This window comes from Mustela erminea, chromosome 19 (assembly GCF_009829155.1).
Source record: "Mustela erminea isolate mMusErm1 chromosome 19, mMusErm1.Pri, whole genome shotgun sequence".
Lineage (NCBI taxonomy): Eukaryota > Metazoa > Chordata > Mammalia > Carnivora > Mustelidae > Mustela > Mustela erminea.
Genome location: NC_045632.1, coordinates 32,596,673 through 32,622,054, shown reverse-complemented (window position 1 = coordinate 32,622,054; position 25,382 = coordinate 32,596,673).

The window sequence follows — 25,382 nt, the reverse complement described above, 5'->3', positions numbered from 1 at the left end:
TCTGGTCCAATATTTTTGTGGCTGGACCAATCAACTCTGGGTTGGGGGGGACCTACTGTGAGCCAAGAAGTACCCCTTCTCCCTTTCAATCCAAAATGGTGGACAAAGAGTAAATCAGAGCAACCCCTACAAACGAAGCAAAGCTGTCCTCCATTCGGTGTTTGGAGGGGCGCACTGGAGTCACCCCTGCTGGATCCAGGCCCTAAGCAACTTGGACTTCATAATTTACGAAGGCAACAGGGAGCCAACAAATCCATTCAGCGCACATGAAATATTTCAAGTGAGGCACAGGGGACCTAGAGTAGGTCTTAGAGAAGATGGATTTACATCTGGCAATAAAATCCCAACTCCAGTAACCTTTGCACTTAGGTCTGGATTTTGTCTGGATCTTAAAGCTTTTATAAGTGTTTAAGAGCATGAACTCTGCAGGGGTTGGAATTCCTCCTGCCTCCTCTCCCTCCAGGGATTGGGCTGCCAAGATGAGGTTGGGGGCTTCTACCTTTCGTTTCTCCTATGCTTGGAACTCTTTGCCTAAAGGGCATTTCCTCTTTTGCTCCTGCATGGATTTGGCTCCATGACCTCTTGACTGATGTACTTTTTAACTTGCTGAGCTCCGGCATCCTCACGAATGCAAAATCCAGAACACATTTGAATGTATTTTGTCAAGTAACAGACGAGTGAATGCCATGATTTGGTGGTTTTGCGGGATGGAGTTTGGTTTGGGAGGTAGAAAACCTTTGCTGTGGGTCCAGCTCTGGCTTGGGAAAGTCACCTAGCTTCTGAGTCTTAGTTTACGCATCTATAAAATGGAGACAATAGTGCTGATCTCACGGTGTCATTGTCGGGGTAAAGGACAGTGCATGTGAATGTTCATGTAAGGATCTGGGCCCAGGGTCAGAGCACAGCACATGATAATTGCCCCTCCCTCCCACAGAAGTGTTCAAGAAGCCAAAATTACATCCATGGTTGATTCAGGTCTCTCCACAGACTAAGACGCCTTCAGAGTCCCTATCTGTGGTGGATGCTTCTAGCGCTCACCTGTATGCACTTCTCCTTTCCTTCCTGGCATGCTGTCTATAGAGAACACTTCCAAGCCTCCTGGCAGTGAAACCATGTTACTTGTTCTGGCCTCAGAAGTACGAGTGATATGTCATTCTCAAGCGGAGGCAATGAGAGGTCTCTGTATGAGATGTTCCTTTTTCTCTCCCCTTGCCTCTGCGTATGTGCAGAAATCTTGCTGGTAAAGCCACTGAATGTTGGAGTCACTGCACGGAAGATAATTGGTTTTGGGATTCTCAGCTCTGTTGCGAACTTCGAAAAAGTTAAGCCATTGAGATTTGGGAGATGTTTGTCATGGAAGCACATTCGAACTTAGCCCAACTAACGCACTATTCTATTGCCACAATCTATGCAATCTTGGGCAAGTAACTTCTCTGAGTCTTAATTTGTTCATCTGTAGAATAGGCTGAACATTAGCATTAACTTAGAAGTTCGCTCCGTGAGAGGACTCACGAGAAATGCTTCGCTCAGGCCTTGGCATATAGAATATGTTTGATGAGGAGGAGGGTGTTATATGATGGTGATGTCCCACGATAATGATGGCGATCGGCGAGGTGACTATGGTAACTGGATTCAAACCCTTCTACTTAAGTAGAAGAACCCACATACTCTCTGACTCTGGGCAGTGGACACAGACCATCTGAGGCCTGTGCCAGCACATGGTTGATTATATTATGAGATCCCAATTATGTGCTAGCATCTACGGTCATCTGAAAACTTGTCGGTCTCAATATACAAGGATGAATACAATAACATGAGCCTTCTTTGGAAAGCTAGTCAGTAGAGAGTTCAGGCAGCAAAGCACACTTCTATTCTTAGTACTTTTAGTTACTTTTCTCATCTGGTGAGATTGTGAAGTCAGGCTTTGGCTGAACGCTGCCTCTGTAGGAATGACAGAGAACCTGTGTGCCCTCAAGGGGCTCGCCGTCCGTCTGTGTTTATCATAATTACACTGAGCTACTGCAAGACAAGAATGTACATCTTATATCTCTTTCCGCACTTTGCCCCCAATACCAGCTTGTACAGAGCGTGATACCATGGAAAGAACTTGGGTTTTGTGGACAAAGGGATGAGTCTGGATTCCAACTCTGACACTTTCAAGCCATGCCTTTGGGTTAACTTCTTGACGTGTGAGTCTTAGCTTCCTTATCTTTAAAAAGGAGAAAATAGGGCGCTTGAGTGGCTCAGCTGCTGCCTTTGGCTTAGGTCATGCTCCCAGGGTCCTGGGATCGAGTCCCGCATTGGGCTCCTTGCTCAGCAAGAAGCCTGCTTCTCTCTCCGCCTCAGCCTGCCACTTTGTCTGCTTGTGCGCTCGCTCTCTCTCTCTCTCTCTCTCTGACAAATAAATAAATAAAAATCTTTAAAAAGGAGAAAATAACTGCTCTTCTGTTATGAGAATTACTTAGCATATATGTGACACAGCTTGTCCAGAGCTTATCATTTCATAGGTGCTCAATAAATATTAGCAGTTCCTTGAGATTCTACATTATGCTATACTCCCCATGGCTGGACCACAAAATGTGTTTTGTATGTTTTTATGGGATGGTAGGCAGAGAAAAATGATTTTTCCCAGTAAAGTAGGTTTGGGAGAAATATTTGTGAGGGCAGCTGAGGTATTTGTGTATTTAAATCCACGTTTAGTTGATACAGAAATTTTACTTTAATTAATTTATTTTTTAAGTCATACATTTTGGACCTCTGCTGTGGGTTTAGGCGACTCACCCTTTTCAATTCTTAGCCAATTATCATCACTGTTTGACTGAAGCCCCTTCTCTTTATTTATTTATTTTTATTTGTTTATTTACTTGAGAGACAGTGAAAGTGAGAGAGAGTGAGAGCACAGAAGAAGGGGAAGCAGGATCCCCACTGAGGAGGAAGCCTGATGTAGGGCTGGATCCCAGGAGCCTGAGATCAGAACCAGAGCTGAAGGCAGACGCTTAACTGACTCAGCCTCCTAATGCCCCAGGTGAAGCCCCTTCTTGTTAACTTTATTTCTTCCACTTAAAAAAAAACTTATTTATTTATTTGGGAGAGAGAGAGTGTATAAGCAGAGGGAGGGGCAAAAGGAGGGAGGAGGGAGAGGCAGACTCCCAGCTGAGCACGGAGTCCATCTCGGGGCTCTATCCCAGCACTCTGAGATCATGACCTGAGCCAAAACCCACAGTCCGATGCTCAGCAGACTGACCCCCTATTTCTTCCTTTTATGATGATTTCCATTTCCACTCCCCTTCCCCTGATAAACTCATGGGGGCTGTCAGTGGTGTTATGTAGCTCTGGGTATGTTTGTTTAATTTATGTGAATTGGACTGTACTGAGGGTTTGGCCTTTTCCACTTCTTTTCTCATGAAGCATTTCTGTTTTCGTGACCTGTTGATGTTCTTGGGAGTACTTCTAATTCATTGCTCCTCACGACTGTATAATATTCCAGGTAGTCACTTTTTATTAGCCAGAAAATTGGATTTACCAGGACACCTTTGTTCTGCAGCCAAGACCGCTATGTGAGAAATATGATCTTCATTTTGCACGGAATAAATCCGTCACTAGATCGTGACCTTCTGATGTCATTACAGCAATACCCGTGGCACATGCCCACTTGCCCACACGGAGAATTATGGCAGGAAATTATGGGAGGAAAGAACTAAAGGCAAGTTCTTCGATTTTTTTAATGTCCCTCTGTTGTGTGCATGCACCTGTGCGTGTACCCGATTGTGGCTCTTTTGTACTTTACCGTATCTTAAATATAAACATTATACTCCAATTTACAAAATTGAAGTGAATTTCTGTGGCGCATGAAAATATAAGCTCAGGGCTATGACGTCAATTAGGACAATTCGTATCCCACAGTAAAAGCCTTGTGTTAAAAGGCAGGTGATCTGCATTGGAGTTTGGGTTCTGCCTCTGGCTAACTGAATGTCTTCGGCCGAGCCATTTAACCTCTGCTGTGAAGCAGAGAATAATGAAACCAGTTTGTCCTGAGAGTCAGATGAGCTAAGGATTAGACATACAAGAGGAAAGCAATGTGGCATCACTGTTGTTTGTTTCAAACACAGAAGGTTTTTAAAAAATTTTTTAAATTTTTTATATTTTAATTTTAATTAAATTAATTTAATTAAAATTTTAATAAAATTTTAATTTTTAAGTTTTTAAAAAATTGCATTTTATTTTATTTAAATTCAATTAATTAGCTTATGGTGTATTATTAGTTTCAGAGGTAGAGCTCAGTCATTCTTCAGTTGTATAGAACTCCCAGTGCCTGGGTGGCTCAGTGGGTTAAAGCCTCTGCCTTCGGCTCAGGTCATGATCCCAAGGTCCTGGGATCGAGCCCTGCATTGGGCTTTCTGCTCAGCAGGAAGTCTACTTCCCTCTCTCTCTCTCTCTCTGCCTGCCTCTCTGCCTACCTGTGATCTCTGTCAAATGAATAAATAAAACCTTAAAAAAAAAGAACTCTCAGTGCTCATCACATCGGTGTCCTCCTTAATGCCCATCACCCTCTCACCCCAATCCCCTCCACCTCCAGCAATACATTTTTTGGAGCTGGTAGCATTTCAGCTAGGGATCCAAGGTTAGAGATGATTCAGGGGAGTGTAAATGCAATAAAGAACATTCTAGGTAAGGCGAAGAGTATAATCATATTTGGGATGTGAGACGTGCAAAGTCTATATAGAGAATATCTCAGTGTGGCTCAAATCCAGGTATGGTGTATGCTTAACATCATGAGAGTTTAGAGTATTTTCTTTAGCTGGTGCCACTAGGATTAGTCCGATCACTATAATTTATATCTATTGAGCACTTACCCCGTTCTAAACACTTTGGATACATTCTCTCACTTAATGACCATAAAAACTGGATGACATAGTGTATCAGTTAGTTATCACTGTGTAACAAACTATTCCAAAACTTGGTAAATAACAATCATTTATTACTTACCATGAGTCTTGAGAGGTTTGCAGATCTGGTCTAAGAAAGCCTCAGCCAGACAGGTTCCATTGCATAATTTTCTATCCCTTCAGCAGGCTGTTTTGGGCTTGGTCACATACAAGTGGCTGAGTTAGCAGCAGGGAAATGCAAATCTTCCAAGGCTTAGGTTTAGAGCTGGTACACAGTCACTATTTTATTTGGCCGGCCCAGATTAGGTTCCTCCTCTGAAAGGAAGCTGCTACAAAATCACATTGTAATCCATCTACCACAATACTTGCTATTCTTATTAACCCCATATTATCAACAATGAAATGGTGGTTATGGAAAGTTGAGGTCTTGCCCAAGTTCATGTAGCCAGTAAGTGAAGAAGCTGAACTTGTACTTGGCTTAGTAGACAGTGGGGGGGGGGGGGCAAAGATCTTGAGCAAAGAGTGATGCTGTCCATAGGGACAGAAGGAATGGATATTTCCATGGCTGCTTGTGGCATCGTGGAGAATGCAAACCGTGATGATTCCAACATTAGTTCATCCAATTTCAACTCAAGTGTACAGAGATCTTGGGACATTGTATTCCCTGGGGTGGTGGTGTTGACTTTGAAAGACACCCTTACTGGAGTTGCCCTTGTTCTGGTGCCCTCATCCTCTGTGCCTTTCAGGAAACCAAACACTATTCTTTCAAGGCATTTCCCCGGCATGTCCGGTGACCATTAGCCAAAGGGGCCTGTCATACCAAGGACTGGTGTAAGCAGTTCCTTACATGTTTCTGCGTGGCAGCTGCCATTGGCTGAGTGCTTTGGGGTGTGGAGAATTAACACGGACCTAGCATCCCCCTTGCCTTACTTGCCATCAGCTGGAGGCCTGGGAAGGGCATCATGGGACCCGTCGCACAGCCAGAAGCAACCCGGAAATCCAACTTTAATCAGACTTGGCCTATAGAACCGGATACCTGCCAATTCTGATGACTAGAGGTAAAAAGCCAAACAGGGGCTTGATTTTCTCCTAGGTTAAGGACAAGAGACTTCTGTAAGTAAATCTGCTCCCAGATCACAGATACAGAGCCATGTTTGTCACTGATTACAGGTGGCCACTTGCCTAGGCAAGAGTCGGTATAGTTGGTGGGTGGGGAAGATCACATGCTTTGAAAAAAGACTAACTCGTGGCAGAATACTACATCCCACTTCCTTTCTGCATGCATCTTGGACAAGAGTCTTAACCTCCCTGGGCCTTGGTTTCCTCTTCATAAAATGAAGATGGGAATACCTGCTTTTCAGAGTTGTCCCCACAATTAAGTGAGCTAGGGTCTGCAAGTCCTCCCAAGGGCTGTGCTGATCAGGAGCGGCCTGGCATCCGCAGAAAAGGGAAATCTGAAACTGGCAAAGCTGCCCACGACAGAGCCAAGTGCATACAAAGAATCTGATCATCTATCATTGCTTTAAGTGTTAATGTTTGATCACTAACGGTTCTACTCACGGTGCCCTGCCTGGGGAGAGCAGCTCTTACAGGATTCGTGTCTCAGTCATGCCGCTTGGAAGAACAAAGAGGTTGACTAGACGAAGAGTGGTGTGGTGGGCAGCAAAGCAAAGTTTATTGAGCAAAAATACAAGCTCCCAGAGGGGGAGAGGGGTCCCGAGAGAGTCTGACCTTGGAGTTTTGAAGTTCGAGGTTTTTATGAGCTCTTTGGTGGAATTGTTGTAAGCAATCAGGGTGTGCTGAGTCGTGCCCTTCATGGCTTTGGTCATGTCTACTTATGAGGTTCATGTCCACGTGCTGATGGTCTTTGTTTTTGCTGACATCCGGGGGCTTATGTCTTCATGGCCCCTTGCCCGTGATGGTGATAAATGCTTTGTGGCTCACTGCCTTATTTTAGGACATTTTGCAGAAGTCATTTTTGCAAAGCCTGCAACGCAGAATGTCAGTGCGGTCCGGTCTAAGTGGCAGAACAGGGTGTCAGTGCTGTTTGATCTTAGCTGTCCTGACTCCATATGTTCTTGCCAGGGACCCTGGCCTTGACTCCCTCACTGTCCAACTAACGCCTAACATCAGTGGTTCTCAAAACTGGCCGCACATTATAATTTGGGGAGATTTAAACCATCTCAGTGCCAAGGCCCGTCCCTAGACCAATGAAATCAGAACCCTTGGGGTGTGCAGAATTTAAGAGGGAACATCAGGTGCTGACTGTACTTGCAGGACCCCGAGAGTGAGCATCTCCTTAAACGTGCCCCACTAGCTACCTCACTCTTGTCCTGGATCTGCTTCCGAGGTGCTTGCAAGGATCAGCAAAAAAGTTAGCACCGGTTAAAATTATGAACTCACAGGAGGTGTTCATGGGTCTCAGAAGTGACCAGACTCCAGCCTACCTTCTTGTTCTGTCTTCCTTCCTCCCCTCCAACCCTCTCACTTCCCTGACAGGTGGGCTTAACTAGTTAGCCCCAAACTTCCAGATCATCACAGTGTCTAGCAAACAAAGGGTCCTTGGGTTAAAAGGACTTATCCTTTTTTTTTTTTTACCTTTTAAGTTTATTTATTTATTAAGATTTTATTTATTTATTTGACAGACAGAGATCACAAGTAGGCAGAGAGGCAGGCAGAGAGAGGAGGAAGCAGGCTCCCCACTGAGCAGAGAGCCCGATGCGATGTGGGACTCCATCCCAGGACCCTGAGATCATGACCTGAGTCGAAGGCAGAGGCTTAACCCACTGAACCACCCAGGCGCCTCTATTTTTATTTATTTTTAAAGTAATCTCTACACCCAACGTGGAGCTTGAACTCACGACCGGGACATCAGGAGTCACATGGTCTTCCAACAGAGCCAGCCAGGCGTCCCTCTCCCCCCACAAAGGATTTACTCTTAAGTATATCATTTTCCACCTTTTTTTCTTGACCTTTCTCAGAGGAACCCTCCACACTCCTGTGACTTATCCAGATTTCCTTGTGAATAGCACTGGGTTGATACGCATCACGAGAAGGGTCTACTTAAAAACGACAACCACCACCACCAAACCCAGAGCCCCTCTTTATCTCCTAGTTCCTGTTTGTTACATTTATCATGTTCCTATGGCATTAGGTGCCTCCCAGGAAACTAGAAATCACGTTCATTCACTGTCATGTCACCCCATCATGTAGGAAATGGTGTGGCACATAGAGGCACTTTCAAAGCAAGTGAAGGAACCGATGAGCCTACGTGCAGACTCTCTTTTGTCTTCTCCCTTTGGACTCCGTGGTCTGATCTCACTGCTGTCCGACTTACACCTTGCAAGCTGCGGGAGCACAGGAAACACTGATTGCAACGAGAGAGGCAAAGCATCTAGGGCCCTTGGAACTCGGGCCCTCCCTCTCAGCCTGCTAGCAGCTTAAAGAAGCTCCTGAGAAAGGGTGCTGACAAGAACTCAGAGCTCCCAGTGCAGAAAAACCTAGTGCTGGAAACAGGAGTCTGCTCCCCACATGTGTCAGGGGTGGGGAGGGGTGGGGAGGTAGAGGCTGGACCAGGCTGCGGCTGGAACCTGGGCCAGCGGCACCGGGGGGGGGGGGGGGGGGGGGGGGGAGCTCCGGGGCTCGCCTGCCTGGGGAAGGCGAGTCGTGGCTGCGAGGGGTAAGAAGAAGAGGCCTCTTTTTTGCTCTCTACTTGGCCTCCTAGGGCCTGAGGGAGAGTTTCGGGGTGGGGTGGGGGCGGGGAGGAAGCTTGGAGGAGAGGCCCCGGAGCTCAACGGAACCTCAGACACGCCACCGGCTGCCTCTCTTTGAGGACATATATCTCTGAAAGAGGTCGGTGATTCAGACCCGAGCAGCAGCCAAAATCTTTTTTTTATTAAAATGCTTTGTGCTCCAGGATACCAGGGAGTTAAGCTGATCTGTCTCCGAGAGTGTGTTTGCCTAGAGCACACTATTAGCTACTTTGTCTCCTTTAAAATAATACTAAGAGATGGCTTTGGATCTCTCCGCGCCTGCCCTGTCGTGCTGCCTGCAGAACGGGGCCAGGAGAGCAGACCGTCTGCCCTTCGCCGTGATGGACCACAGACCGAGGTCTTCCCGACCGCCCGGGTCTGCAGCGGCTGGTGAGCTGCAGAAAACCCACCCGTTTGCGCGTGAACGCGTCATTTGTGAAAACGCAGGGTATCCACCGGGAGGAAGATGGTACCGGGCTGTCGACACCTCTCGTTATAGATGCTATCAGATCGCTCACAGCAGCATTCCTTACGGATAACATATTTTCTCGAGATTATTTCTTTATAAATCGTGCCTCGGATGACATCGTGACCTTCCTTGTTAATCAGCTGTCCCGTCTTCCACCCCGTGTTCAAGCCCATTAGTATTTGGAAGATAAAATATATAGATTTGATTATCCCCTGGCCCCTCATGATTTAAAAAGGAAGAAGAAGGGCGGAGGGCGGTTGTGGGGAGGGGGGTGGACACTGACAGCAGATCCTTTAAAGGGATTGCTTTTTATGGGCTCTGTGCATGAAGTTTTGTGTTTCTCTGAGCATGTAAAGGCATCTCGTGACACATATTACGCCGGTACCCTCACCAGGCTGCAGTCATAAATAACCAGCCTCTTAAATGTTGCAATATGTATTATTTTTCTCCTGTGAACTTGGGGCCTCACACACACACACACACACACACACACAGGATTCTCCGATTGCAAATAATAAAATGTGGGCGAGATCACGATTCCTAATTCAAGAATAAACCCGAAGAAATGTTGTATTTAAAACTGCATGAACGCTGGGATTTCGAGAGATACACCAGTGAGCGGCAAGCGACTTCTCTTTCTGCCCAAATTTGAAGAAATACCTAAACCCCGCTCCTCTCCATTTAAATCTCTCTTGCTTGGGTTGCCACAAAGAGCCTTTGTACATTATTCTGAAAAGCCGTAGGCATAGGATTATGTGTTCTTACATGTCTTATTTTAGGCATCAGCAGCAAAGTATACCAAAGGCAAATTTATGTTTAGAACTATCAATAAAACATAACAGAGAGTCTGCTAAATTAGTAATCATGGAAAACCTAGCTGGTTCTCTCTCACGCGTGTTCTCCCTCTCTCTCTCTCTCTCTCTCTCTCCTTCTCTCTCATTTTTAATATTACAAAGCAACTTTTAAAGTATTTGCCTTTGGTGTGAGGGTGGTCTCTTAAGGAAACGTGTACTTAAATATCTCAGAGGTACCTGAAGGCCTTATTTTGGGGGGAAGGGGTGTCAAGGGAGAGCTAAGCGAAATCTAATAATGGTTTTAAGTGAAATGCCTTCAAGTCCTGCCAACGGCCTTTACAATCAAATGTCCGTCACGAAAGGCATCAGTTATCAGCAGAATGGAGACGATAGTGTTTATTAGCGGTTGTTATGAACTCAAATGAATAGATAGTTTTACCCAGGCCTCTACAAGCTCTGTTTTAATCTCACGGACACCGAGAGACTACTCGTGAAACCACTTGGTTGAGAGAGAGAGAAGGACTCCCCATCTTACCGAAAAGGCCCCCACTTTCTCGGGGGACCGTGAACAGTAAAGGCAGGAAGGAGGCAGCGGAGGGGAAGGTCCTGCCAAGAAGAAAGCCCTTTCTTTGCAACGGGTTTCACACTCTGGAGGGGGAGGCTCGTGTCGTCATGGCGCAGTGGTGGGGGTGGGTGGGTGGGGGGTCCAGCCATCTGGTACCCCCAGCAGGCAGCACACAGATGGGCATCTGGGTGTGGTTTCTCTTTGGTGCCCAAATCATTTGCAAGAGGCCGAAGGTCTTGGAAACCAAGACAATTATCTCCCTGGGCTGCTGGGATGTGAGAGCTGGAAGGCCTCCGAGCTCGGTCGGCAGAATGGTTTTCATTTTCCTTTTTGCTCAGAGCTGTTTCTTCCCTCAAAATATTATGCAGAACTCTGATTATGAAAGAGATAAAAGCAGAATGCTCTGGTTAAGGTGGGGATCAGCTGAGGGAGGGGAGGCTCAGAATCCCACCCACTGAGCGCCCAATCCTCCTCCTCCAAGGGCTTTTGAAGGATGCCTAAGGGCTCAGCAGAACATCATTTAAAAACCACTGCTTATTAGCTGCCCTTGCCCCCAATCACAGAGGGAGAAGTGAAGACTCAGAGAGGGAGAGCGACTTGTCCAAAGTCACACAGCTCACTAACGGCAGAGAGGGACAAGTAATGCCAGCAGGGGCTTTGCATCTTATAGTTATTAAGATTCCATGCAGACAACCTGCTTCTTTGGCCATGCCTTGCCTTCAACATGTTTGCCAGCTGCAGAAGCTGTACATATCATCATATATGTGTACATATATATGTGTATATACATAAATATATTACATACATATAATACATTTCATACTTATAATACATTTCTCCGTGCTGTTCTGTCTTTTCCATCTCTTGCTTTATTCTTCCTGGCAGCGAGCAGGAATACTTTCTGTTAAGCAGATTTAAAGATGACAAATAGCCCTGGTGATTATTTGCACCTCATCATTTTTTTTTTTTTTAACGTTGGAGGCTTGTCGTGTATATTTCATCCTTTCTGCATATCGTGCACGTGGGGGAGCTGGAACTTCGGCTACTGTTTAGACATCTATGGTCCTATTGGCTCAGTGCCTTCCTAAAGCTCTTCTACCCACATCAGCCATGTGGCTCAAACAGCTCCTTTCTTAAGCACCTGCCGGCTGCCCTTAGTGTACCAGCGCGGGACACCGGCTAAAACCACAGATGCAAAATGCAGAAGTTGTGACTCAGTCACAGTCCCTCCCCTGGGGGATTCTTTTGGCCGTGACAGAGTGAATTCTACCTGCTGAAGGTAAGTCTGCGCGGAGAGTGAACCCCTGGGTCCCGCTGTTGAGCGCTGACTGGCTGTGTACCAGGTCCAGCTGTAACCCCATTGTCTGGGTGTTCAACTGTTTTCCCCTTCCTTCAATCGTGTGCAGCTGTAAAAGGGCACTGTAGGTTGTAGGAGGAGGGCTTGGGGTCCGGAATCCTGTGAGCAGTGTCACTAACATCTTCCCCTGCAACAAGTCACTTCATTCCTCTTTGTGGTGCACTTTCTTCATTGTTCCAAAGAGCAAGGTGTCCTCGAGCTATTTCAGTAAATGCGTGGTAAGAACTCAGGTTCTAAGATTTGCACCTGGAAAATCAGCATTCCTTCCACTCTCTCAGTTCAGGAATGTGATGCTATGGGTGAGTAGGGAAGGGGCAAAAGCCTGCAGAGGGGTCAGGGGAGTTGAGGGCCAGAAGGGGTCTCCTCTTGACCCTGGGAATGGTGGATGGAACTCCCTATACCTGGTAAGCCCTCCCTCTGTGCAGATGCTTTCCTCCACGGCCGGGGACTCTGGCGGCACCAGGGAATGTATGTCCTGTTCTCTTCTGCTTGGCACAGCATCTCTACACTTTCCCGAGTCCTTTGGTATTACAAAAATCTTAACTGTCTCTGAGTATGGACGAATCTTTCCACCAAGATCTTGAGCTTCCCATTGTGACCACCATACCATTAATGTTCTCTTTCTAGGCACTCTGCTAACCGGTTCGAGTTGGGATGTTAGCCTCTGCACACTCAGATACATCTGCACCCTGATTCCAACACCAGGTCCCCTCCCCACTGCCCCATGTGTTTGACCCAAGTACTGCTATTGGGCTACAGGCAGAACTGAGCTCGCTGTCTGGAACATTCTCTGAGTGCCTCTAGCAAAGTAAGAGGCGAACAACAATACCATGGGCCAAGGGCTCCTAAAGAGAGGGGAGAGAAAGGTCTGGGGGAGTGTAAAGAAAAGGGGGATGCTTCCAGCGCTGGGTGTTAGGGAAAGACCCACAGAGAAGGTGGCTTTGCTGTGGGTCTTGAGGAGAAGGGGTACCTCAGTGACAGAGGTGTGGATCAAGACAGGTGCAGGGTATGTTGGAGGTGGTGCCATCCTTGTATGAACATGTACAATGTGAAATATCACTGAAGGTACAGATGGGGGTCTGGCAGTATCCAGTAAAAATAATAATAATAATAATTAATAATAATAATAATACATAAGATTTTTCAAAGGATTCCTATCCAGGTTTCTTTTACTCACTTTACAGATATTCCTTCACCGGCTTCTCACAGGCTCTGTGGATCCTGATGTTTTCCTCTTACACATGAGAGTTCATGTGTAAGTGGTAGGGCTGGGCTTCAGACTCCTGCCAAGTCATCTGATCTCGTGACCATGACTCAAGGGCCCCAAACACACAGAGCCAGGCCCTGGGGAGAGAAGCTGGCAAAGGAGGTCAGATGCGATCTCCGCCCTCGTGAAGCTCCCACTCCAGTGTGCATCGGTAAGAATGCAGACTTTCTCTTGCTCCCATCGTTGCTTTTTTTTTTTTTTTAAGATTTTATTTATTTTAATAAATAAATAAAAGAGAGAGAAAGAGAGAGAGAGAGAGGAAGAAGCAGGCTCCCCACTGAGCAGAGAGCCCGATGCGGGGCTCTATCCCAGGACCCTGGGAACATGACTTGAGCAGAAGGTAGAGGCTTTAACCCACTGAGCCACCCAGGCGCACCGCCCCCACCCCCGCCACCGCCATCATTGCTTTTATGACTACTAGTTAGATATGCTAGAATCCTCACCCTGTAGTGGTGTGTGGAATTTGGGTTTGTCTGAGGACATTTGTGGTGTTATCTCCAGCATTTTCCTACTGTCCTGCACTTTCCCATCAGCCCCTGATTTCTGTGATTCCGGGTGGGCTGATGGCACCCCTTGCCTAATGTGAGCAAGGCCAGGCTAAGCCAGTCAGCCCATTCCATCTATTGGCTCCAGGTATTAATGAGGGTGGGAATGTATGACTTCAGCTGTTCTGATCATACTGGTTTTCAGGTTTCACCTGGGAGGGCTGAGACAAAGATTCTCTTTCTTCCTGTGGGGGGACATGAATAAACAGGAAGCTTTCCAAGACACTGAAAGCCATCCTGGGACTGGGAGAGGAAATGCTTGGCTGCTGTTGGAGTCCTCACCAAGCAAATGGAGCAGGGAAGTCAAGAGACAGAAGCCGGGTCCCAGTGACAAGCCTGGGCTCCTGGATCATGCCTCACCTGAAGCCTCAATAGACCCAGTCCTGGATTTTATAGTCACAGGAGCCAGGCTGAGTCAGGAGTCCTTTTGATTATGGAAGTTCTAGCTCCGGAGGCTGTGGGGGCTGCTGTTGGCATGGGAAAGTCTCCTCTCAATCCCAATCTGCTCCCCAGTCTTTGTGTGAGCTCTGTTCTCCAAATCATAGTTTTGTTACCTGCAACATCAGAAGTTCGGATTGGAATAACAGTAGTGATGAGGATGGTGGTCATGATCGCCCCTTATCAGGCACTTTCTGCTTGCCATCCTTTCTGCTGAGGGTTTTCGTATGTAATATCTCATTTAGTTGGTGCAATGGCCTCATGAAGTAGTAATACAAGGCAGTTGATGCCCAGAGAGACAGAATCACCTGCTTAAGGCCACACAACATAATTGGTAAATAACAGAGCTGAGATTCAATTCAGGCCTCTAACAGTATGGACCAGATTTTTTTTTTTTTTTTTTTTTTAAGAGAGTAGCTTTTTTTTTTTCCCCCCCTTTTAAGATACATTTATTCTTATTTTGAGAGTGAGAGAACATGAGCGAGGGGAGAGGCAGAAGGAGAGGGGGAGAATCCCAAGCAAATTCCGCACGGCACCCAGAGCCTGATGCAGGCTTCGATCTCACAACTCTGAGATCATGACCTGAGCCAAAATCAAGGGTCAGATGCTTCATGGACCGAGCCACTCAGGCACCCCCGAGAACAGCTTCTTCATTGCAAAACCCCTCTCACGGTCTGTGAGCCACACTGTCATTCACATTTTATACTCCCAGCCGCAAGCATCTACTTGACAAAGAGTAGATTTCCGATATATATCGTTTGAATGAATGAATGAGTGACTCGATGCATTTCAGGAGTCCACGGAGCCTTCAAGTCCTTTAAAAGCTGTCTCATGCTCTTTGCCTAATGAGGGCTCCCAGAAGCATTTCTTGGGTGAAGGGCAAACCCCTTCCTTCTCCTCTGAACTCGTGTTTGTTCTACTGGATGTCCCTCACTAATGAGGGGACAAACCCCAATGGGACGGCATCTCCAGGCTAATTATTTTGTGGTTGCTCTGACCACACCATTCAAAATATTCAGGCTATTGTTGGGGTCTTACACCTTGCCACTGCTGCCCTTGTCAACTTCCAAGGGCACGAAGCCATGGCCCAATGGGCTAGCCCTTTCAAGGTCAGCTTGACAGCAAACACCAACTTAATTGAGCTGGAATAATAATTTTTTTTTCCCATTGCTTGATGTGCAGGTGACAATACTTAAAATATCGACATGCCTTAATACTTTTAAATTCAGTTGTTTGCTGATCAGCGGCACTACTTAAATTGACCAATCTATCTTGCCCAGCTGGAGATCAAGGGATCAGCACTTAATTTCATTCCCTGAATAAAGAATTTTTTTTTATATCCACATGGAAATATCAGAACATGAAAGGTTAAATCAATATGGAGTTTTACATTGCTTAAAGGGCATTTGCATCAAAGCAGCCCTGAATGCAATTCACTTGTTTAATGAATTTTTTATGCTTATTTAATGAATTTCACAAAGGTTTGGTGTTTTTCATAAAATGGATAAGGACTTCCAGTTTTATGAAATAATAAAAATGGAACTGAAGTTATGAAATGAGCAATCTCATTAGTTAGGCATGATATATTCATATGAAAATGTACATGTCTCCGTATTATTGCCTGGGCACCATTATGCGAACAGTCGCTTGTTATAATAGCACGGCAAATATTCTTCTAGTTAAGATATCAAGAAGTGACAGAAGGAAATTGCATTTTCTCCCCCATTTCTAATAATGACATAATTAATGCTCATTTAAAATAATTACCTGGGCATTGTTTCCCAAGAGTGCGGAGGCCTAGCTCCCCGGTAAACGTGTCCTGAGATACTTTGGAACTCGGTAACTCAAATGACGCCCCTTGTTTTTTAATCTGTTATTTGTGGAAGTGAGAGCGATTTCCCACCTTTCTGCTTCACGGTCTTGGTGCTCATACAGAATGCTCCGGGCTCAATGTATCTAGTCGTCCACACACAGAAAAAATATCTGTGTCCTCATGGAGAGCGAGATTGATTGATTGACTGATTGATTGTGGTATCAGTTTTCCCTCCCTTGGCTTTTTTAAGGGGTTGTATATTTCTTTGGATCGTGGGCTTCTTGTTGTGTGTCCAGAGTTTTGGCGAACAGGTCAGTTACGTGTGTTGATTCCTCTTTGATGTTCAGAGGTCAGAAAGTGTCTTGATGAACAGTTTAGGCTTGGAAACACATCTCTGATGCTGTACAGCTGTTTGACCCTGGGCACGTTACTTAACCTCTCTGAGCCTCAGCCATCAAATAAGGATCGTACTTGGTAGTTCCTGTCTCCTAGGGTGGTGGGCAAGACTAAGTAAGTCCATGCAAGAAAAATGCTTAGCACGGTGCCTGCCATCCAGTAGCCACCCCACAGCGTCAGCCATTGCCATAGATGCCATTGGTGAGAAGCAGCGCCTGGCGTCAGCTGCACACGCTGGTATGGAGTCTGGACAGAAGTCATGAATCAGTGCTAGGCAGGGCCTCGCTGGGGAAACTTGAAACTGTTTCATCTCTCTTTCTTTGCCTATTCAAGAAGACAGGCAGCTGGAATGCGTCTCTGGCATTCAGCATTGATATCAATCTCAGCAACATTAATAATACAGTGCAACCAAATTAATTGTGGCTTCTCTGATTTCATAGAGCTGACAAATTCAGATGAACACTTCAGTGAGCCTGTGTGGGGCGCCCAGTGGGTGCTGGGCACCAGCAGCAGGGCCCTAAATGAAAGGAAAAGCAGGGCTTCCCATTCTCAAGGAGTGTGTCATGTTGTAGGGCAATTTGGAACAGACAGGATACAATTTTATTACCAATAAAACTCCTTATATCTGTACAGCACTTTGTAGTTTTCAAAAACTTTTCAAGAATCACATTAAGTAGTTGGACCCCCGCCCCCCCCCGCCCCCGATCCCTTAGGACTTTTTTGACAGTAGACTGAGATAATTTCATTGGACACAGAGAGGTATTTAGCATTGTGGTTAGCAAATTGGTTCCTGCAGTTAGAACTCAATTTCAGCATTGGCTGCGTAATTCCAGCTGTGTGGCCTCCTGTAAATCACTTAACCTCTCTGAGCATCAGTTTCCTGATCTTTCAAATGGGGATGGTAAAGAGACCCACTGAACTTAACTGACGCCTAAGACACGTCTCCAGCTCTTTCCTCGACACTCTTAAAACTGTGTGGCATGTGCCCACCATCCAGGTGGAAATGAGAGTTGAAGAAAGTAATGGAAGATGCTACCCCCTAGTGGTAGAGTTGGGTAATTCAGAACTTCACAGCAAAGAGAAGAGCGTAACTTGGCCTTTTGATGCAAGGACAGTGGCGGGTAAATATTTACTTTAAAAATTAAAAACAAAACAAAACAACAACAAGAAAAAACCCACCACAGGCCATATGACTGATTAGAGTTTGAGTTATTTCTTCTATTTTTCAGATTCACCGATAAATGTGTGTATGTGTATATTACATATATGTGTGTATGGGTACATTACATGTATGTATATATGTTATAGACGTGTGATATCTGTATACATGCACACACATATTTATGTATTATGCACATACATGTGATTTTTAAAAAACATTTTATTAGTTTATTTGAGAGAGAGAATGAGATCAAGAGAGAGGAGAAGGTCAGAGGGAGAAGCAGACTCCCCATGGAGTTTGGAGCCCGATGTGGGAGCCCATCCCAGGATTCCAGGATCATGACCTGAGCTGAAGGCAGTTGCTCAACCAACTGAGCCACCTAGGCACCCTACAGATTTTATTTTTAAGTAATCTCTACACCCAACATGGGGCTTGAACTTAGAGCCCTGAGATCAAGAGTCATACTCTCTAACATAACCCCAACACATATGACTTTTAAAGCTGTGTCATTTTATATTCTTGGAAGAGTTAGTCAACCATTACTGAATATTCAGAAATTATGATTTTCTACTATTCCAATATGTAGTCTACTATATTTATAATAATAAAATACAAAACAGTGAACTTATGAAACAATATTCTTTGCCTTGTAAAATCACTTTAATATCACTTTTAATATAGAAACCATAAAAGGACTCAATTACTCAATTTCTTCATTTCCCTCCACTTTTCTTCTAGGGAGAATTAGGGTGAATCTCAGTATATTATGCTAATAATAATAATAAACCTACTACTATTTCTTTAAGGTCAGGTCTCAACTCCTAAGGTCAGAGGTACTTGTAAGACAGGACAGTGCCTCTCCTACGTGTACCTTATCTGCCCATGTCTGCACGTGTCCTGCCAAGCCTCCAGGTCTCCACGGAGCACACCCGAGACCTGTCTGGAGGGCTCTGAGACCTGCGCCTGCCCGCCACTCTGGGCATAGGACCCCCTCACAGGTAGACTCATGAAAACTCTTGTAATTCTGATTGTCCCCTTGAAAGGAGCGATGATTCTGAACCACAAGCTAAGAGATCCCGGAAGAATGTGCCACCAATTCTTCACAAAAACGATGAGGGGGTAAAGATATCTTTACAGAGCGCTGCTAGGTTTTAAATCTGCCTTCACCCATGCTCTCGATTCAACCCGCAGCCCCTCAAGGTCAGTAATAGCCTCATTATTTTATAAGGGAAGGCGCCTAGATTCACAGATGAACTCACCTGTCCCACCTCACACCTCCACGTCCCACCCTGGCTTTCTGGGTGTTTGGGCTCCAACCTTGCCATCATCCTTGCTCTGTCTCTCCCCCTGCACACACACACACACACACACACACACACACACACACCCCAAATCCCGCTGGCTCTACCAGGGAAGTCTATCAGGTAGCCGAGGGCTCCCCACACCTTGCTCAGCATCACAGCAGCCCGTAGCCTCCTACCTGCCTTTCCCTCTTCCCTTTCTCACTCTGGCCCCCTTGGTCCATCACCAGGCAGGAGCCAGAGTGGTGCTTTGTGATGCAAATCAGATCACACCGATGCCTCTGCACAAAACCCATCTCATTCAGAGTAAGTTTCCAAGTCCTTCGGGAAGCCTGGCTAACCCATGGGTCTCCTTCAAACCGCCCGGACCTCTCCCCAGGTGCACTTGCCTTTCCCTCTGCCCAAAGCTCTCTTCCTGTCACCTGTGGCTTTCGCCCCCTCCCAGAGACGCCTTCCTTAGCCCCTTCTCCTGCGGGAACCCTCTCCCCACCCTGTATACCCTGAAGCTGTTTTATTTTTCTTTGCAGCACTTAGAGTCACTTGACACAGCATCCTTGTTTAGGGTTCCCTTGTTTATTGTCTGCTCGGCTTCCTTGCTAGGACAGGAGGGCTGTGAGTTACATTCCCACCGGCGGGAGCAGTGTGCATAGTAAATGATGCACGGCCGCTCGTTGAATGAATGAATGAATGAATGAATGAGTGAGTGAATGAATGAATGAATGTTGGAGCCACAGGATAACATGCCTTTCAATGTCTGAAACTATTTCCCTGTCCCCGCCCCACTACGGTTCAGGGACAAAGAGGGACTTGTTTCAATCAGGCCTTCTTCAGACTTCCTCTCCGGGCCTGGGGAGGGGGAGATACAGGGTGTAGAGACTGAGCTGAACCAGAGCAGACCCGAAGCCAGCTCTTACAGATGCTTTAAAGACACAAGCCAGAACAGAGCAGAAAGCTCTGTTAGAGCAGAAAACTCTAATCCTTAAGCTCTCCCCTCCCCTTCTTCTTGTCCTCCTTTGAGTGGAGGGTAATTTATAAAATTCAGTTCAATGAGGTTTCCAGCTAATTGAGGCTTTCCTGAATATCCTATTTGATGCATTGATTAAGCACCACTCTATGCTTTGTGGCATGGAGGGCTGGGAGGTAACCGTGAACAAGAGAGGCCTATGCCTTCCAGGTGCTGACAACTCCAGCCGGGAGAGAGACAGACCCATAAGGACTTATAACCCAGGGCAGAACGAAGACAGAGTTAAGTAGAGCTGACAGCCCTGTGCTTGGGGCCAGGAGAGTCCACTCCATCAACTCTAGCTCAGTCCAATGTATTACCACCGCGATTACTAATCTAATAATACTTTCTAGTAGACCTGCCTTCTTTGATATCAAAGGGGTATTTTTTTCACTGCCAGAATGAATGATAAAAGAAAACAATTCACTGGAATTAAAAACAGTTGTGCGTGCTGGTTGTTGGGAGGGTCATGGGCTCTTCTTGGAAGGATGGGGGGGTTGGCTTGTGAATATCTCTTTAAGGACCCCCACCCCCAAGGACCCCCTCTAGCAGAGCATCAGGCACATGCAAAAACCTAAGTCACACTGTGTCTGTCTCTATCAGCTCTGCCATTTCGTGTTTAACATCTGGGAGGGAAAATCTCCTGAAGCTTTTCAGATGAGAACATGCATTCCAGGTCTGTGGTGAGAACCAGAGGCCAGGCCAATGTCCAGGAATCCCACCCCACTCACAGGAGCCTCTCAGTGGGGATGGATTTCTCCGAGCCTGGTCTGCCTCTGCACGGTTCCTAGATTCCAAAGGCTGCTTGTCCTGGTGGTGGGCCAGACTTCCCCGCCTTGCGTTTTCTGCATTTTCGGTTGGATTCTATGAGCCCGGGGTTCCAAGTCACATTTGTCAGACAGATCCTAGGTCGCGAAGCAAAATGGATGCGGACTCCGATGTTGGTGCAAAGGTTGAAAGCAGCTATGATCCAGTAGAGAATGGGCATCTCTCCTTCCTTGTGACTCAGGAACGAGGTCGGCATGTCACGCATCAGGGGTCTCACGTGAAAATGCCCTGGCGGGGCAGCGGGGAGCGGGTGGTGGTCATAGGCTGTGGGCTGAGTTGGCCAGGTTTGAGGACACGAGTGCATTCTGGGGGAGACAGGCTGGGAGGCCCTGTCTCCACATCAGAGCACAGCCGTTTCTCAGCCCTCCATCAGCGGCTGCTGGGCAGGAACTGGGGTGTTTCACGGGATGAGATGCAGCAGCCCCAGGAAGCCGGCCCGAGGGCCCCTGAAATCTGGAATCGCAATTTGCATCCTTTTCTGTATCATCAAAGCAACCTCTGAAAGCTGGATGACGGACCAGGGACCTTCCGCACCCAGGGATCTGTTTGGCATTTTTCTCTGGGCCCGTGCTGCCTCCTTAGGCCGTGCACAGGGCTTTGAAAGACAAAGACTCCTTCCCAGTCGCAAGGGAAAGCCCTCTCTCATAACGATTACAGACCCCGTCCTGCAGATGAGGACGGGCTTATTTCGCCATCATCTGTTTGGTTAAGAGATGAGGCGGGAAGCCTCAGCGGAACTAAATTCGTTCTTCGAGGATAACGTGCTTTGGTTCCTTCCTTGCTGTTTGAATATGCAATTGCGGTGCCTTGAGGATGGCTGGAAGTTTGGGGATCCTCTTCCCCGTCACGTTGCATGTGGGTTGGTCTGGAACTGCTTTACCCAATGGCGTGCGGTGGGGGAGACCGCTATGCCACCCCGGGGGGCAGGCTGCCCCTGGGCGCTGGGCGCTTCCTCCTTCTCCGAGTCTCGAGCTGCTTTGTGAAAAGTCCGACTGGACAGCTGGAGGCAGAATATATGGGGAAACCCCGAGACCACACGCAGAGGGGCGGGCCTGGCTGCACCCGCCTTCCAGCTAGCCCACCGACAGGCCAGGCACGAGAGTGAACTTCCTGGGTCCCTCCCTCCAGGGCACCCAACTAGCGGCTGAATACCACGGAGGGACCCCAGCTGATGGCGCATGGAACAGAAACACCTCCTACCTGAGCTCTGCCTGAAAGGCTGACCACATTCAATGATAAAACCACATTCAATAATAGCTTGTAAGTTGCTTTAAGTCATTAAATTCCGGGGAAGTAGGCCATACAGATAACCAAAACTTACCTGCACAACGTATCTCTGGCTGTCGTTTGCAATTTCCCTTCCCCCTTCTGCCCTCTTTCCCTCTCTCCCTCTCTCCCTCTGTCGCTCCTTCCTTCATTCCTTCCTCCCTCCCCCTCTCCCTCCCTCCCCCCCACTTTTCCTCTTTCTTTCCCTCCCTTCCTCCCTCTCTCTTCTTTCATACTTTTTCTTAACAGAATTGAGATCATACTGGGCTTACTGACATGTAATCGGCCTTTATCACTTGTAGGTTGTGAACATGTGCCCCTGTGATGACACGTTTTTCATAGGATTTTTTTTTTTTAAGATTTTATTTATTTATTTGTCAGAGAGAGAGCGCGAGCGAGAGCGAGCACAAGCAGACAGAATGGCAGGCAGAGTCAGAGGGAGAAGCAGGCTCCCTGCCGAGCAAGGAGCCCGATGTGGGACTCGATCCCAGGACACTGGAATCATGACCTAAGCCGAAGGCAGCTGCTTAACCAACTGAGCCACCCAGGCGTCCCTTCATAGGATTTTTTAATGGTCACACAGAAAATCTCTGTCGTGGATAGACTGATTGATGCCACCAATTCTATATTGTTTGGCTATCTAGTTTGTTTCCAAAGTGTCTGCATTTTAAACATTGCTGTAATTAATGTCCATGTCATAACCACTAGTTCATGTCACTTGTTCTATTTTAGGATTCGTATTTGCAAGGGGCTTTGTTAGGTAGAAAGTTTCTGTACATTCTTCAGGTTTTTGAGCATTGGTAAGTTTCTCTGTGGACTGGCAATAGTGAAATTGACAAATTTCCCAGTACCCTTCCAAATACTGAGAGTTATCACTATTATTTTAAAAACCTTCCTTTCACATTATAATTTTTCCAGTAATGTCAGACACTACTAAGTGCTAACAACTAGATGAAGTACATTTAAGTATTGGGTCTATTTTAAAAAGAAATCAAAACCAAAACACAAGTTAAATTATATGTCTGATGTTGCACACTGATTTGAACCCAGGCTTGTCTGACTCTATACTGTTACCTCCTCAAATATGCTGCCTTTTAGTAGTTAAAAATATATTATTTAAAAACCCAGTATTTCTTTAAGCGCCTGGGTGGTGCAGTTGATTGAGTGTCAAACTCTTGGTTTTGGCTTGGGTGGTGATGTCAGGGTCATGAGGACCAGCCTTGTGTAGGGCTCCACGCTCAGCTTGGAGTCTGCTTGAGATTCTCTCTTCTTCTTCCACTGCCCCTCCCACTTGGACCAGCCTTGTGTAGGGCTCCACGCTCAGCTTGGAGTCTGCTTGAGATTCTCTCTTCTTCTTCCACTGCCCCTCCCACTTGTGGTCTCTCTCTCTCTTTCAAAAAAATAATCAATAAAACTTAAAAAAATTATTTCTGTGATGTGTAGTGAAGCCAAACATTTTTCCATATCTGTACACCATTTGCCTGCCTTCTTTTGTCTTTTGACAATGTTTTTATATGTATGTTCATATCTTTCCCATTTATTTGTAGGTGCTCTTTACATATTAGGGGCGTTAATCTGTCATCCAGTTTTCCATTTTTCTTTTTTATTTCATATGTACTGCTTCTCTACCCATAAATTCTAAAATTTAGAGATCTATTCTAGTAAAGTGATGAGTAGTAACATTCTTAGAGTTGGCAAAGCTTCAGAGCTGGGAAGAATTTCTGAGGTTATTTAATGTTTACTTAACGCTCACATGCGAAAACAGAGACCTGGATAATAAGGTGACTATTCTATAGGAACAACACACAGAGAAAACTACTTGAGGAAATACTGCACGTTTTCTTATGCACCTTTATATATGGGAGGAGAAAAGGAACTTGGGCAACCTAACAGATCAAAATTTCAGAAACAGAATCTTATGCCTCTGGTTTTATATTCTCTTTGTCAAGGGGTAAGTTCATTTAAGGATTCAATTAGATCATTGTGCAGAACATCAAGATCATCTGAACCAGGGAACCCTTTCAAAATTAAATCATATCTGAAAGTTCGATATCAACTCATATTTGACATCTGCCTGGGCTCAAGGGCAAATCTCCAACTGGTTCCAATCTGGGCTACTTGGGAATGGGCTGAGGTTTTCCCTTCATGTCCTTGTGCCCACAGGAGGTATCTGAGTTCTCTACCCTCAGTTCAGGACTCTGCGTGGGTGGCAGACATTGGGGATCTTAGGGGAGGGAGTGTTACATGGTGGGAGTTGCTGTCTATACTGGAGAGTAGCTGTGGGCTGAATTTCTTTCTCCCTCCTTCCAGTCTATGGGCAGAAGGATCGTCATCTCCCTCCCACTTTGGAGGAAATTGCTCTGTGAACAACTTCTTCTTCTATTTGAATCACCCTCTGGCTTCTCCTTTCCTTCCTTCACTCATTCTTTAGTCTTTAAAGCAGACAAAATATACCCCCAAACCAGGAAACTTTTTCTGCTTTAGTATCAACTGGGGGAGTAAAAAGTGGTCCATGTGAAGGAGATGGAAGGAAATCAAACAAAACAAAGAAAAGACCACACTGTGAGATACACACTGCGGTAGATGAAGCAGAAAAATACAGAGTTGTTGTGAGGGGCACTTTCTTGAGTCTGGTCTCATCCCTACCCCCATCCCTGACCTGCACTAGCAGTTTCTGCAAAACCACCTCATGGGAGCAAAAGGCTCCACGTGAAAATTTTAAACCCAGTGATACAGTCCACCATCTCATTTTAACTGGGGATGCTGAAGCCCAGAGAGGGGAGTGCACTTGTCTGAGGTCATACAGAAAGTAAATATTTTGGCTAGGTCTTAATTTCAGCAGACTCTTCCAGTGCCTCTTGAGGCTAATGCTTTGTCACCCAAATAGAAATCAAGAGATGTCAAGTGAAAAACAGTTGTTTCATTAAGAAACAATTCACAAAACCATAGATGTAGAGAACTGATATCACGAATCCCCATGCCTTACAGTTTTAACAATTACTCATATACATGTATAAAGTCAGGCTAAGGCTGCCAGTTGCTCTCTCAGCAACACGCCTGTGGTCTACCTGGACAGGAGGCTGGGGTACAAAGAATTGAGTGGCTTCTTTTAATTAAGGGGCCTCTTAGCTATCTGTAAGAAAAGAGTTCTGAATCAAGACAATGTTACTTCTTCCTTTTCAACATGTACATGTTTTATTTTATTTTCTTGTCCTAGTACACAAGTTAGAATCGCCAACACAACATTGAATGAAAGCGAGAACTTGAATGGTTCCTGATCTTGCAGGAAATACGTCTGGTTTTTTGCTATTAAGTATAACTTTAGCTGTAGTTTTTTTCATATATGCCTTTAAAAATTTTCTTCTATTCCTAGTGTGTGGAGAGCTGTTATTACAAAAGGGTACTGAATCTACTCAAATGTGTTCTCTCAATTTATTGAAGTGACCATAAGATTTTTTTTTCTTTATTCTGTTAATATGCTGAATTACACTGATTTTCAAAGGTTAAACCATTTTTCCATCCCTAGGATAAACTCTATTT